Below are 13,878 nucleotides of genomic sequence, written 5' to 3'. Positions count from 1 at the left end.
ATTTGAAAAGCTCCCTTTAAAGGTTTATTTCAGATTTTTAAATTTCTTAAGTGATATAGAAAATAAAAATCTCAGTGTCCCAGGTTCGATTCCCAGCCAGGGTACATGCCTGGGTTGCAGGCCATAACCCCCAGCAACCGCACATTGATGTTTCTCTCTCTCTCTCTCTCTCTCTCTCTCTCTCTCTCTCTCTCTCCCTCCCTTCCCTCTCTAAAAATAAATAAATAAAATCTTTAAAAAAAGAAAATAAAAATCTCACATTTATAAGTAAAAACTTAAACCAATTCCCTTCCAAACCAAAAAGTATAAAAAAGCCAATGAATTAGGAATTCAGTGAGTCTCAGATGTGCTCTTCAACAAAGTAACATAGGACATCATACTCACCTCTTCTGTGCCTCAGTCCCTCATCTCTAACCAGAGCAGATGGAATAAGAAAGTATGTAAGGTCTCTGAAGGGGCTATGATTTTTCTTCATCAAAAAGTGCCACTCAGTATACCTTTTAGAAAAAGTAAATGGCACAAAGTCCATTTACTAAATAAATTATCCTATCAGGCTTTCATTTTTGTAAACATTATTATTGTTGTTTTGTATTATAGAGTATGTTGAAGCTCTATTATGGTACACCCAGTTACCTTGCTAAGCAATCTTTATGTTCTCAATGTGTCTAAGTTTCTTATATAAAGGCAGGACTAACTTTTCTATACAAGTAATGAAATAGGATTGGACTTACCACAATCCCCAGACTGGCTTTGCAAGACTATTTAAACCATGTGCTTGGCAGACTAATATAGCCCCAATAATCTCCACATCTCTGTACTTATGCTTTTGTATTCTTTCCCTCTCTTGAGTGTTGGCTGGCCTTATTAACTTGCTTTTAAAGAATAAAAGTACAACAGAAGTCATGTGTTGTCACATCCAAGGTTTGATTATAAAAAGACTGTGGCCTCCATCCTTGGATGCTCTCTCTCTCCCTCTCTTGGATTGTTGCTCTGGGGGCAGCACACTGTCATGGCCTATGACAGTCCTGTGGAAAGACTCACATGAGTAAGCTTGGAAGCAAATCTTCTAAAGCATGTCAACAGCCACAGGAGTGAATGTGGAAGCAAATTCTCCCCCCATTGACTTTTGAGATGACTGACATCTTGGCTGCAATCTCATAGAGACTGAACTAGAACTAGCCAGCTAAGCTTCCTGGATCCTTGAACTATAAGATGAACCATAGATACTTCAAGATAATAAGTGTTTGTTGTTTTAAGTTGTTAAGTTTAGGGTAATTTGTTGTACAATTATAGATAACTAATGCATACCATAACAGGTAACACCTAACAACAGAAATGCCATATAAGATACAGCCAAAGAGGCGGAATGAAGGCAGTCAGGGGACTAAACAGGAGAGGATGAAGAGAAGAGTGCTCACTAAGTACCTGCGTTATGCTAGGCACTGTGCCAGGCACCTTACAGACAAAGCTAATTCTCATTACACTAACACTGGCGTCATTATTCCCATGTTATACTTAAGTAACCTGAAGCTCAGAAGGGTTAAATAATTTCCCATACTTTATTCCACTAATAGGTAGCAAACACCAGATTTTGAACTCTGGAATAAACACCCCCCCCCCCACACACACAGGGTCTGGCACAAATAATGCACCTTTTTAATTACAAAATCTTTTATTAAAAAATCATAAGCATGTAATTCTGTAACATAATATCACACTCAAGCATACTATGTGACATTTTAGGTGACATGTTCACATTGCTGTCCATCTCGTGCAAGACATTCATGTGCCCTACCAACCACACTCAAGCAAGCCTTATGTCTGCCAGACCCTGTGTATCCTAATTGCAGTGAGAAAGAAGAGCAGAGACAATACTTAATAATACTGGTATGAGTGAAAATGTATAGAGCTAAACCTTTCAGACCATACCTAACATTTTACCCATAAAATGGGTAAGAGCAGGATGTGAGCAGAATGCTGTAGGAGCATGAAGACAGCTTGCAGTGTGGGAAGGGATGGAGGGAAAACCCCACAGAGGGGTTACATCAGAAGTGAACAGCCGTCTTTCTGTTACCCCTGGTAGAGCCTGGGCTCTGAATCAGATTGACGTGAGTTCAGAGCAGTTATTGTCTCTGGGACCCGGGCAAGTTACTTCTTGCTGCCATCGTTTATCTGTGCTGATAGAATGAGGACTTGCATGTAAATTGCTTGGCAGGGAGTCACGTATATAATAAACACTTAATAAATGTTCACCATTACTATATTGTTGTTGTTTTTTCTTTAAAATTGACTCTCTTAATGAATACTAAGAGAATATTCATCAATACCAGTACCAACTTTTATGCTCACCAGTCAGTGTGTTTGTAAGGGAAGAAAAAATGTTTCCCTACAATACTTGGGCAAGAGTTGAAGGAAGAAAAACAAAGAAAGAATATGAGAAAAGGAAGGGGGATAAAAACAATAGGTACGTGTTTGTGAGATAATGATTGTGTGAGGCAAATGTACATCTTGGGGAGGGAAGCAGAGAAGGAGGCTGGCATGTGTGCTCTCTCTGTAAGAACAAAGACTGCATTTTATTCATCTTCATATTGGCATAAAAGCATCAGGTCCACAGTCATTCAATAAATGAACAAACTCACTCACTCTTCCATTCAGCAAGCCCTGACTCAAACCTATTGTGCTCCATCATGTTACCATGAGGGTAGCATTGTGGAGCTTATATTCTAATATGTAAAGACAGGCAATCTGCACATAATATACAGAACAAAACTACATACATAAAGTGAGAATGTATTTGGGGTGTGATAACTACTGGGGAGATGTTACAGCAGGAAAACGGGCGACTTTGGCTGAGGTGGTTGTTGAGCAAGTCCTGGATGAAGAAGGAGCCAGCTTCTGGAGTGGATATCCACAGCCCCCTCAGTGCCACCCACGGCCAGGGCCTGCCACAAACTCGCTCATGGCTGGAACTGAGGGAGAGGAAGGGAATGGGGAAACTAGGTGTTGGATAGTTTGAGAGTGTTTGATCAATTAAACTTTGAAGATGTAAAGGTTATGATTTCTTTTGCAAACAGCTTTAAAAGATACTAAAATATCATTTACTATAAGAAAAGAAGAGCATGCTTTACTCATCCTTATCCAGAATTCCGAACATGCCGTTCTTCACTGACATCGACCTCGACCTGACAGTTCTCCCTGCATTGTCTGCAGCACTGTCCAGCACTACAGGTGAGAAAAGTGAGGAGCCTAGAGTGGACTTGCATGACCCTGCAGGAAACAGCTCCCTAAATTTTGTGCACTTGGCTCCTTACTGCTTCACCATAGTCCTGGCCCTGATTGGTTGATGGGCTCTGTACGTGGGTTGAGTTTTGCTTTTGCATTTTATTGACTTTTAAAAATAATATATGCTTATTATTTAAAATGTTAATCAATAAAAAATTAAAAACAAGCCTTAAAGTACCTTCATTCCTATCATCATTAGTAATTGGTAAACATTATTACAGACTTGTTTTCTATGCATATATAGAAACAGAAGGTTGGTAAATATATAAGCAATGTAGATAGTCAAAGAAATATGCAGGTATAAATAGAAATCATTTTATAAAGGTAAGATAAGACTATACAGGATATATTTTTTAAGATTTTATTTATTTATTTTTAGAGAGACGGGGAGGGATGGAGGGAAACATCAATGTGTGGTTGCCTCTCATGCCCCGTACTGGGGATCTGGCCTGCAACCCAGGCATGTGCCCTGACTGGGAATCGAAGCAGTGACCCTTTGGTTTGCAGGCTAGCACTCATCCCCTGAGCCACACCAGTCAGGTCTATACATGATTACTTTTAAACCAACATATAGTTTGATCTGATTTTGTTTTAGCTTAAGTGGAGAAAAGCCTGAGGAAAATTAAAGGAATAACAGAACCCCAGGTATATGTATCCTGACACATAAGATATTGATTCCTAAAACATCCTTCTAAAAATTTTTTTAAAAATGGATATTGAAATTATTCAGGTTTAGAGAGTCTATTTGCAGAAGACACAATCGTATGCAGATAATGATAAGGAATCCACTAAAAACTATTAGAACTATTAAACAAGTTCAATAAGGTTGCAGGATACAAAACCAGTATGCAAAAGTCAGTTGTATTTCTAAGCTCTTGCAACAATTGGAAAAAAAGAATCTGAAAATTAAGCAACACCTAACATAGAGCACTGCCTTCCAAATGTCAGGGAATGTGCGGGTTCTCATCTCCTACCCACCTTTTGTCATAGCAGAAGTTCTCAAACTGGGCAACTGAGAAACTGTAGTAACAGCACATTATTTGATCTGACTGACTGAAAATATATCCTGTATAGTCTTATCTTACCTTTATAAAATGATTTCTATTTATACCTGCATATTTCTTTGACTATCTACATTGCTTATATATTTACCAACCTTCTGTTTCTATATATGCATAGAAAACAAGTCTGTAATAATGTTTACCAATTACTAATGATGATAGGAATGAAGGTACTTTAAGGCTTGTTTTTAATTTTTTATTGATTAACATTTTAAATAATAAGCATATATTATTTTTAAAAGTCAAAACAGCAAAAAGAGTTCAAGGTGGCTGTATCTGGGAGATGGGTACTGCTGAGAACCAGGAATGGCTGTCTTTCATTATAAGCTTTCATATTATTTGATATACATACTTAACAAAGTAAATATATTTTGATAAAACCTCTCATTAATGTTGAGGAAAGAAAAAAGAATCTGAAATATGATCAAATATATTAAAGATACCTAGCTCTTTGGCCAGGAGATTTTTCAATGAAAGTCTTGCCACTCCCCCACCACAACTGCAGAAACATTAACATGTTCTATAATATGGGGCAACACAGTGGTTAACATATTATTATTACTACTTTTGACAACTTTGTTAGAGACCAGATCTGCATTCTAGGTTTATCTTACTCTTTCTTCTTGATGTTATTTTATTTGTTTCTTTGTCTGTTGTATTTCCTATGAAAAGGAAACTAGGTATAAAGTCAAAGTTAAGCATTTTTAGTAAGTGTAATTCATAGGTGATGCTTTGTACTTCAATTTACAACTCCTTAGGAGATTACTGATGTTAAGTATGATTCCTTGGTTAAGGTGGTGATCATCAGACTCCTCAGTTACAAAGACATGTTTGAAAAAAACACATTATTCTCTCACTCCTTAAGTGTATCACGGCCTGTAGATGTCTTCTCTGGTTCCCTCTCTCCATCCTGTTCTTTCAAGGGCGGCCCACTTTCTCTGTTCCAGTCCTGCAACAAGTTGCTGTGAAACGACCCAGGGTGAGGTGGGAGTAAGAGCCCAGGAAAGGGAATGCAGGGGAAATGCAACAGAATGGCATGAAACCTAAAGCAAATGGTAAAAACAAGCAACAGGTCCCAAAAATGAATTGGAGAGAAAGGCATAAAAATCATATCCACATCTGACATCTTTAGAAATGGAGAGAGACAGGGGAAATAATACATTTACTTGGCTTCCTTCAAGTCAGAAAGATTCACCTTCACCATTCAGAGGTATGAAGGAGACACTTTTGGAAGACTTGAACCCTTCTCAAGTTGTTAGACCATGTCTTTTGTTTCCTTTGCTTTGGCCAGTAAGTTCAAAACTCAGAGAAATGCCTTGTCTCTTACACTTTCTCCAGGCACAAAATAATGGATTAAATTGATGCTTTTTATAGTATGCCTGAAAGATAATAAGCTGGGATATGAGGAGAAAACTCATTAACTATTTTTTCTGATTATTTTTATCTCACTCTTTTAGATTTGTTTTTGTGTGTGTGTTTTAGAAATACATTAGTACATTCATATATAATTACAGTGTGTGAGTAAAAATGTATTGGGAGAGTGATATGAACAAAAAAAGACATGCTTGTTTCTTTTTTCAAAGTAATTTGTAAGGTGATCCTTAGGCACCATGTAAACATTATTCTCCAAAGACCTGTCACCTAATAAGCAGTTTAAGCTTTCATTGACCATCGTTGGCTTCATCAGTCATTTCAATGGAACCACAGCAACAGTGCTTTACCTAGTTCTGTCCTTCTCCCTGAATTCGTTAGCTGGCATTGTCTTGTGAAGAAAAAGCTGTGTCTTATGAACTGAGGATGAAGTAGGACCACAGAATTTTAAAATGTCAGCCTTTGATGACCACTGATATCTTTACCAGTGTTCCTTTTCATGATTGTGCAAATTGTGCTTCATACTACTCTGAAGGGGTTGAGCGGGAGGCTTAGCATAGTACTCATTGTAGCCATATAACCTTTATGACAGTTTTCTGGAAGACAGAAGAAATGCATCTTAAGGAAGGGCCTCTTTTCCAATTTAGACAAAGTTGCACTGGGGCTAGTGGCTGGGACATATGTACCCCTATCTCTGGCTGCTCCCCTTAGAACCTCAGAAGTCAGAATCTGGAAACCAGTACTGGTTTTGGTCTGTTCCCCAGGTACGTACTTCTCCCCAAACCTTGTCCCACTAGACACTTTTCTCCCATCCTGAGCCTCTTACCCACTATCCTGTGAAAACAGTCTAGTAAAACAAAGAAAAGCATCCTCTTCTGTGCTGACCGAAGGTCTGCAGGGTCACTCTATTCCTGGCTCACCTAGCGCTACTGCCTTCTTAAAATCTGTCACATCCACTCCTTTGTGCTCTGTGTTGGAGCAATTCACAGAGTGATGGAAAATTTTGGGTTCTCCCTCTCCCCTACCCCCAGGGACCTGTTGGTAATTACAGCCTTTACTCGACAGTGTCCTTTGGACACAGCACACTGATGACAGTCGCCCCCAGGAGGTGCAGCGTTTTAGGAACAGGCTGACACTTATCTGCTTGGATTGCCACAGGCTACTAGTTTTGTTGTTAAAAGTTTTCTGAGACTTTGGGGAGTGTGTATTTCTTCTTGTACCATCACCAACAATTTTCTTTTCTCACTGTGGGTGCTGTCGTATATAATTGAGGTCTGTGCTCCAAAATAGTCATAAGTGGTGATTATATTACCATCAGCTCAATGCCACCAACATGATCCCTGTGAAATTCAGAGAAGTTGCATGTGGTGACTTTTATTTTTGTTGGCTTCTAACAAGAACTCAGTCCATAACACCCATGGAGCACTTCAGTTTAGAAACTAGAAGACAGTTTTGAGCTACCCTGTCTTTATCTTGAAATCAGGGGTTTTCCACCTCGGCACTCCTAACATTTGGGATTGGATAACTCTTCGCTGTGGAAAGTGTCCTGTGCATTATAAAATGTTGACCAGCCTCCCTGCTTCTACCCACTTCATGCCAATAGCACTTCCTCTCCCAAACTGTGACAACCAAAAATGTCTCCAGATATTACCCTGTGTCCTCTGGGGGCAAAATTGTCTCTAGCTGAGAATCACTGCTTTCAGTGATAAAGTGTTGGTATAGATTGTGTTCAGTTTGGTAGCACATATTTTATTGTTTCATTCTTTCCTTTAAAAGCCTCACAAAATTTATGCCTTTCCTTATAAATGTATAATAGAAATGCAGTTCCTAATCATATTTATTTTTCTAAAGAGTTATCCTAAGTGGTTTCTAATGAGTTATCCTAAGTGGTTTCTAATGAGTTTAGCCAATTAGTGGGGGACTGGAGGGAGTGCTTTTATTCAACTGAGCAATGACAATTTATTCACACTAGGCACCTTCAAAAATACTAGAAACAAACTGATAAAAAATAATAATTTGTGCCATTATGCCCCACTCTTCACCCGTTAATTTGCTTTTAAGAGTAAGGTATTTTGGAAATCTAAGTTTAATAGCAATTTTACTACTTTATTTCAAAGGTTACCCCTAAAATGGTTATTCCAGGGCCTAAGATACACAATGAGAGGGGTCGATGGGATCTGCTAGGCAACCTCTACTCAACTGCTCACTTACACCCGGGGACACTGAAACCCCTCGTGGAGACGCAATCTGAGGGCCTGCAGCGGCAGTGCCGGGAAAGGTCTGAGCCCTGGTGTAGTGACTCTACCCAACATGCTAGTTGCTTCAGAAACCTGGAGAGCAACCAAGACCTACGGTTCTTGAGGAGGGGTGGAGCTCATGCCACAAGGGATAATGAGAGAAGAAAATGCCTGAATCTATCTTCGTGATTTTGCAAGTTCACTCAAGTTCAATAAGTTACATCCTCATAAAGCAGTTTTATTTAAATCAGAGAATCCTCTATTGTTGTCATTGTGTGTCTGTCACAGTGACTGAAGCACTGTCAGTGTTCAATAAATATTTGATAGGTAACTAGCGGGTTACCAGTGCAGATTGAGGAGGTGGGTTTTCCAAATGCCAGAGGAAAATTCACAGCAGGTAGTTCCAATTTTGTCTCACCCTGACAATCAATACAGGTTCAGGTGCCTGAAGATTCTGCTGTTTTGTCACATTTTAAGGAGGCTAAAGAAACTCCCAAGGGTACCCCTTGACATAAGGCAGTTTGGGAGCTCTGCATATGTCCAGGGCAATTTTTAACCCAGAACCCCTGGGGTTTCTGGAACTACTCATTAATTTCTTCATTTTAAAGATAATCTAGAATTAATCTAAGACCCCAGTGGAGGTTTAAGGTGTGTATCAAGGCTTTTCAAACTTTAATGTGTATAGGAACTCCCTGGAGATCTTATTAAAATCCAGATTCTGATTCTGTAGTTCTGGAATGTCGCCTGAAATTCTGCTTTTCTGACAAGCTCCTAGGTGGCCCCCTGCTGCTGGTCCAAGGGATGGAACACTGAATCAATTTAGAACCAAATCTGATTCATGATTATAATATAAATCAATAAAGCAAATGGCTGCAACTCATTGTCTTTCCTAGCGAGTGAAAGCAGAGCATTGCCTAAGCTCGCTCCTCTTGCTGCTTCTACCCTAGGCTCTTCCTTGTTTCACTGGCCCCACCTTTAATAAATGTACTCTCAAAATCACCTGGACTCGTGTTGTGAGATCTTTCCTGTGCGAAGTCAAGAACCCACACACTAGAGGCCGGCCCGGGGGCAGACCTGCTTGTAGCCCAGGACCCTTTCCAAGTAACAAATTGAAAGCTCAGAAGTTCTCTTCCAGTAGAAGTCTCGGGCTCAGGCACATCAAGTTTTCTGTATCGTAAGTTTGCTAATCACTTTTGGATGTTATGAGATGTGAAGACAATGATGATAGCTACTAGATGAGTGGTTCCTGACTGGAATTGCTTGGAGCTTGTTAAAATCTCCATGTCTTCCCCATGTTGCACCCTTACCAATGAAATCAGAGTGTCTGGGGGTGGAAGCCAGTGATCAGTAGATTTTAAGATTCCCAGGAGATTTCAATGTGCAGCAAAGTATAGGAACCAATGTACTGAATGGTGCATTCTTTACTACAACAAATGATAGGCTCATGGTTTACCTGTTTAGTAAATCCAGATTTGCCAACATTGAGTTTGTTTACTTAAAGCCAGACACAGGTATTAAGCATTTGATACCACTAACAATTATTGTTTCTGTATGTAAGAAAAGAGAACTGTGGGCCCCACTTCACAACTACCAGATCAGAATCAGATCTCTACTTGATTCTCTTTCACATTAAGGTTTGATCAAACTATAACTCCTATAATACCTAGACTACACTAGAACTTTCCTTGTTTACCCAATAAGCCTAATAGTGCCTTGAAGATTAAGGAAGGTTAAGAAATGTTGACTGACTTGAGTTAGGAGTGAGAGGGCTGTTGGCCTGATGCCCGGGAATGGGATGCTAAGGGCATTGTTGACACTGCAGAGAAACTAAACCCTCCTTAAATTGCTTCTAAGAGCGAGTCCATGTTTAGGTCACAAACTTTGGAGGATCTTATGAAAGCTAATGCCTCTTTTTCTATTATTACACACTCTGTATATAGTAGGTGGTTCATAGATCCCTGGAAGCCCACGAATGAGCTCCCTATGTCTGTGACAGATAAAACTTGGGTTGAAAATAGTCACTGAAATCTTGAAGTGCTTATGCAACTTCTCTTAATCTTTAGAATGGACAGAGGGTGGAAGAGGGTTTTTAAAAAGTACTTATGACAACAAAAAGACAACCTACTGAATGGGAGAAGATATTCATCAATGATGCCTCCTATAGTAGGTTGGACAGAAAGACAGATAACATGAATTCACTTATGTGTGGACTCTAATGCACAGACTCATGTTTGCAAAAAACAAACTGATAGTTGCCAGAGGGAAGGGAGGTTGGGGGAGCTGGGTGGAAAAGGTGAAAGGATTAGGGAGTACTAACTGGTAGTTATAAAAGAGTCACAGGGATGTAATATACAGCATAGGGAATATAGTCAATAATATTATAATAACTGTGTACGATGCCAGGTGGGTACTGGAAATATCAGAGGGAGGGAACACTATGTAAAGTATATGATTGTCTAACCTCTATGCTGCACACCTGAGACTAATATAAAGTAGTATTTAATGTAAACTGTAATTGAAAAACATAATTTTTAAAAAATAAAATAAATAAAAGTGCTTATGACAGTTTAATTAAAAGACTAAACCAAAAATAGCTTTATAAGAACATGGAGATGATGTTCAGTTAGGCCTTTACACACTAGTCTCAGGGAAGCATGACAACAAGTAGGTTGGTTTTCTTCTTCCTTTGCATTGTGAATCACTTCGGCAATTCTTTTCACTTTAAGTAGATCTCTGATCTAGAATGACCATGAACAAGAGAATCGTGCATATTACCACAAATACCCAGACCCAATCTAAAACAGAAATGGAAAATTCCACTTGCGTGGGCTTCCTCCCCAGCATTTAGTCCTGTTATTGAGACATAAAGCAGAAGAGGGAAAACGTGCTGTCAAATGCCCAGTGAATGTTTAAGTCTGGGAGTGAGACTGGAAAAAACTCAGAGTGAGGTTTGGCCTACAAAGCCAAATTAATTGTGATTGGCCATAAAAACCATTTTCTACAATTTCCCTGTCTTTACCGAGATAGCTGTTGCTCACAGAGTTGTCCAACCTGTGGCCCTCTGGCTGCACACAACCCAGGATGGCTGTGCATGCAGCCCAACACAAAATCATAAATTTACTTAAAACACTATGAGGTTATATTGTGATTACAAGTCACAATGTATTTAATGTGTGGCCCAAGACAACTGTTCTTCCAGTGCGGCCCAGAGATGCCAAAAGGCTGGACAGCCCTGCTAGAGAGATCTGAACTATCGAGTCTGTGGAGCTGGGGAGAAGTGAGCTTCCTGGGTAACTCCAGAAACTGATTCTTTCTGGCCTCTCATTGAATTCATACCTCAGATGACTAGTGCTAGTATTTATCTTTAATAACAAATCTGATGGGCAAATTTGTATCTTCACTGTGGATCTATCACACCTACATATTTAATTTTGGCACGCTATTTGTTACTTAGTCCTAAATCGGCATATGTAAAAGAAATGGTGGGGGAGGAGACAAGGAGAAGGACAGAAAGCAAGGACAGTGGGGGCGGGAAAAGGCCAGGCCTAAGAACCTCAGGAAAATCTAGTCAGTAAGCTTCAAAACGTCATCATAGGGTTCAAATACAATGTGAAAATGTTTGGTAGGTTAGGAATGCATTTTATTTTTTTCTCTGCTTTTCTCTGTTAAATTTTCTACAATGAATAGGTATTGCTTTTACAATGAGAAAAAGATAAAGTACATTTTAAAATTAACATGATTGGAAAACTTCCAATGGGAGAAAGGAATTCAGATTAACACAAACAAAATATCTAGTGGAGGAGAGAGATTGTGACACAGTAAAATTTTATGCTTACTCACTCTTAAAAGACCACAGGAATCTCAAATGCAAAACTCCGGAAAAGCATTAGCATCAAACAACTTTCTCACAGGGCACTTGGAGTTAACTCTGCTTGGAAAGGAGAGATTTATCACAGGGAGGCAGTTGAAGGAGTGGGAGGCTGGGGCAAAGACCGCAGGTCTTCAGCGGCCCACCTTCTCCTCTGACAGCACAGTGTGAGCTCTGACCTGCAGTTTTGTTTCCTTGGGGATTTTTACCTGGGGAGTGAATCATGAGCCTGGGGCCAGCGAGCAGAGGTGCCACAGTGTGCACCCTGACTTTGAGGGCTAAGTTCTCCTTTACTTAGAAAGTTCTCATGGCCCAAAATGTGGTCTTTTTTTTTTAACTCCCCTAAATTTCTGTGGAAATTATGTTAAAATTGCTTAATAGGGTTCCAGGCTCTTTGGGGTTTTCAAAGATATTTTGCTTCTTTTTCTCACTTAAATCTGGTACAGACTCTTTTTTATCTTGATCTTTCACCTTCAAAGGGAGGATTATTGAAGTCTTTTTACCTTCTCAGGTAAAGCTTCTCAGCGGTGTATTAAGATCTCCCACTATGATTTAGTTTGTCAATCTACATGTACATCATTTTTTTCCTTTATATTTCATGTCTCTGTTGCTAGGTACATATAAGTACATGTTTGTTAGAATGTCTTGGATCATTCCTAGTGTGATGATAATGTCTCTTTTTATTCCTACTCTCCTTTACTTGGAAGGTGCAAGCCCAGGACAGGGCAGGTGAGGACATAAGGGAGTGAGATAAGGGAAACTTCAAGGCCGTGGGAAGCAGAGTTGCCCTGCTGGCAATCACTTCCCAGTTAATGCAGAAAGCACAGCACTCTGCTGAGCATGGTTCTGTTCTTCGGCATTAAGGACTTTCTCCAAAAAGAAAGGATTGAGATTATCTGTCTGGCTCCCTCCTCTCTCCCATTTACCCTTGATTGAGCTTCACAGGGACTTAATTATCCCAAATTTCAGTGTTGCTTCATCTGCTCTTCAGATGCTCCCAGGAAGCCAGCTCTAATGTCCTGAAATGTGGCCTTTCATCCAGACCTGGAATGGAATGGAATGTAGGTGTGTGTGTGTTTGTGAAGCAGTTGGGAGATTCTGAGAAGGAAGACAAGATTTGTATCTGGTCCCAAATAACTTATGTTCTCAGTTAGTACCCTGAGGTTAGTTCAATAAATATGGACACCCTCAGACAAAGATCAAAGACAAACTCAAAATCAGTTGAATAAATTGATGTGTAGAGCACTTACCGCATGCAAGTTACCACGCTAGGTACTCTGAAGGGAAACAATGTATAAGACATGATTCTGGGCCTCATGAGAGACGGGGCGTCTCTGGAGGAAGATTCTGGACTTAGATTGGATTTGAATTTGAGTATGAAAAAGAAACATTTAACTCTCTAAGCTTTGGTTTTCTAGATATAATCATCGTTCTTGCCATACAGGATTATAATAAGACTGAAATGAAATAACAATTTTAAGGTAGCCAATATGTTTAATGTGTTGTTTCCCTCCAATGGGCTTAAATCAAAGAGTCAAGACAAATAGCTATAAAAATAGCCATTATAGACAGAAGACCAGCAAAGAACCCTGAAGTCCTGAGTAGTTCAAGCAGAGGAAGCTCTGGGAAGGCTTCCAGGTCTGTAACAGAAGAGAAAGAACCCCTTCCCCTTTCCTGGTGCACGGTCTACCCTTAGTACATATTTTTATATTGGCAATTTGATCTTTGGCACCCATCTGTCTTTGTGTACCCCTCTCCTGCCTCATATTCTGTGTTTTAGATCCCTAGGTGGCATTAAGATGACCTGAGTTCTCTGACTTGGAGTAGCAGGTAGTGGGTCACAAAGCCCAGCCCAAGCCCCTTGCCTGGGGAGGTACTATTATTTGATAGAAGCGAACGGATTGACTGTACTAACTCCAGTCAGTTTTGACTAACTGCTGGCCCTTTCTCCTCCTGATGTTTTGTACCTCTTCCTAATTGAAGCTTACTTCTCAAGGACAAATCTCCAGTCAGAATCTCTGTTCATAAGAATGCACTCAGTGAGATAGCTCCTCCACGT

Source organism: Phyllostomus hastatus, unplaced genomic scaffold, assembly GCF_019186645.2.
Source record: "Phyllostomus hastatus isolate PE091 unplaced genomic scaffold, TTU_PhHast_1.1 phas_contig_40, whole genome shotgun sequence".
NCBI classification, from domain to species: domain Eukaryota; kingdom Metazoa; phylum Chordata; class Mammalia; order Chiroptera; family Phyllostomidae; genus Phyllostomus; species Phyllostomus hastatus.
The sequence above is the reverse complement of the archived record's forward strand: the minus strand, read 5'-3'. Positions refer to the sequence as shown.